This window comes from Salmo salar, chromosome ssa09 (genome assembly GCF_905237065.1).
Source record: "Salmo salar chromosome ssa09, Ssal_v3.1, whole genome shotgun sequence".
Lineage (NCBI taxonomy): Eukaryota > Metazoa > Chordata > Actinopteri > Salmoniformes > Salmonidae > Salmo > Salmo salar.
Window position 1 is genome coordinate 133,234,866 of NC_059450.1, and position 2,754 is coordinate 133,237,619.

Below are 2,754 nucleotides of genomic sequence, written 5' to 3' on the forward strand. Positions count from 1 at the left end.
TGCTCTGTTCTCAGAAAGGTTAGGATGTATGACGTTTACACGGAGCATGCCGACCTGGAATCAGATTTTACATCATAATCCATTAAATGTTATTCTGTGCAGGTGTCCACAACTGATTGTGGTTTTGGTGGGAATGTAATATGCCAGACGAAAGCAGTTAGACCTTAATCAATTTTCACCAATAATATAATAATATTTTCCAAATCTCAAGATAAACTGCTAAACAGGCATATGCCCACAGTTATTTATTTTTTGCAACACATATGTCCAAGTTCCACTCCCTGCAGGCTGCTATTGACTCGTTTCTGTTGATTAGGCCTAGGCTACACAGGCTCTGTAAGTGCATTCACACAGGCAGCCAAGATTCGGATCTTTTTCCACTAATTGGTCTTTTGACCAATCACATCAGATCTTTATCAGAGCTGATATGACTGGTCAAAAGACCAATTAGTGAAGAAAATATCAGAATTGAGCTGCCTGTGTGAACGCAACCTATGGAATCATCTTGGACGTTATTTAACTGTGGTTCAATTCAGTGCTACCACTACCAAATACCACCGGGGGGAAGTATAGTGCCACAAAACTCTCAACAACATGATCACATCCTTCATCCCCATCCCACCCTGAACAATGAACATCCATTCATCTATTCATCATAGACTGTAAAGAAAAAGGATTGTACAGTTACTGTGAAAAAGCAGAGTCACTCTAGGTATTAAGTTTACATCTATAGAAATAGTTTGGAGCCCTTTCGATAACTAAATGACTGCTAAAGTTATTGGATAACCTCAAGTTAGATTCATTTGAACTGTTTGTAATCATTTTTCAATTACAAAGTAGCCCCAGAGCCATATATTTTATTCTAATATGGCTCTGGCTCTGAGTAGGTCTATACATCACAACACTGGAAGGAAAAAGTTACATTTGTGTGTCAAGTGCCTTGACCCATGAGGAAGGCTATATCAGGTTGTATCACAACTGGCCATGATTGGGAGTCCCATAAGGCGATGCACAATTGGCCCAGCATCGTCCGGGTTTAGCCGGTGTAGACCGTCATTGTAAATAAGAATTTGTTCTTAACTGACTTGCCTAGTTAAATAAAGGTTAAATAAAAATAAATGTCAAAATGAGACAGGCTGTAATGTACAGAACCTTAAAAGGAAAGGGCTAGTGTTGAACAACAAATGTTTTATTTCTTAATTTTGTCTTGACAGTCCAAAAGCCTATGTAAATTCTTAATTTATTATAATAACATCAGATTATTGCAGGTGCATCCATCATGACTTCACGATCTCCTCTATTGTCATTGCGCTGGATATAAAGCCCATTTTTCATTTCCCTTATCCTGCTTGCCTTTCTTTTCTATTTTCAATGAAGATGGATGACTGATATTTGACTGAGTATTTATGACACTCTCCTTATTCTCTATGTAAAGGGTTGCGTTACATACATAAACAATACAGTTGAAGTCGGAAGATTACATACACTTATGTTGGAGCCATAAAACTTGTTTTTCAACCACTCCACAAATTTCTTGTAAACAAACTATAGTTCTGGCAAGTCGGTTAGGACATCTACTTTGTGCATGACAAGTAATTTTTCCAACAATTGTTTACAGACAGATTATTTCACTTATAATTCACTGTATCACAATTCCAGTGGGTCAGAAGTTTACATACACTAAGTTGACTGTGCCTTTAAACAGCTTGGAAAATTCCAGAAAATGATGTCATGGCTTTAGAAGCTTCTGATAGGCTAATTGACATCATTTGAGTCAATTGGAGGTGTACCTGTGGATGTATTTCAAGGCCTACCTTCAAACTCAGTGCCTCTTTGCTTGACATCATGGGAAAATCAAAATAAATCAGCCAAGACTTCAGAAAAACAATTATGGACCTCCACAAGACTGGTTCATCCTTGGGAGCAATTTCCAAATTCCTGAAGGTACCTCTTTCATATGTACAAACAACAGTACGCAAGTATAAACACCATGGACCACGCAGCCATCATACTGCTCAGGAAGGAGACGGAGAACGTACTTTGGTGCGAAAAGTGCAAATCAATCCCAGAACAACAGCAAAGGACCTGGTGAAGATGCTTGGACGAAACAGGTACAAAAGTATCTATATCCACAGTAAAACGAGTCCTATATTGACATAACCTGAAAGGCTGCTCAGCAAGGAAGAAGCCACTGCTCCAGAACCGCCATAAAAAAGCCAGACTACGGTTTGCAACTGCTCCAGAACCGCCATAAAAAAGCCAGACTACGGTTTGCAACTGCACATAGGGACAAAGATTGTACTTTTTGTAGAAATGTCCTCTGTTCTGATGAAACGAAAATGGAACTGTTGGGCCATAATACCCATTGTTATGTTTGGAGGAAAAAGGGGGAGGCTTGAAAGCCGAAGAACACTATCCCAACCATGAAGCACGGGGGTGGCAGCATCATGTTGTGGGGGTGCTTTACTGCGGGAGGGGCTGGTGCACTTCACAAAATAGATGGCATCATGAGGGAGGAAAATGATGTGGATATATTGAAGCAACATCTCAAGACATCAGTCAGGAAGTTAAAACTTGGTCGCAAATGGGTCTTCCAAATGGACAATGACCCCAAGCATACTTCCAAAGTTGTGGAAAATGGCTTAAGGACAACAAAGTCAAGGTATTGGAGTGGCCATCACAAAGCCCTGACCTCATCCTATAGAAAATTTGTGGGCAGAGCTGAAAAAGCGTTTGCAAGCAAGGAGGCCTACA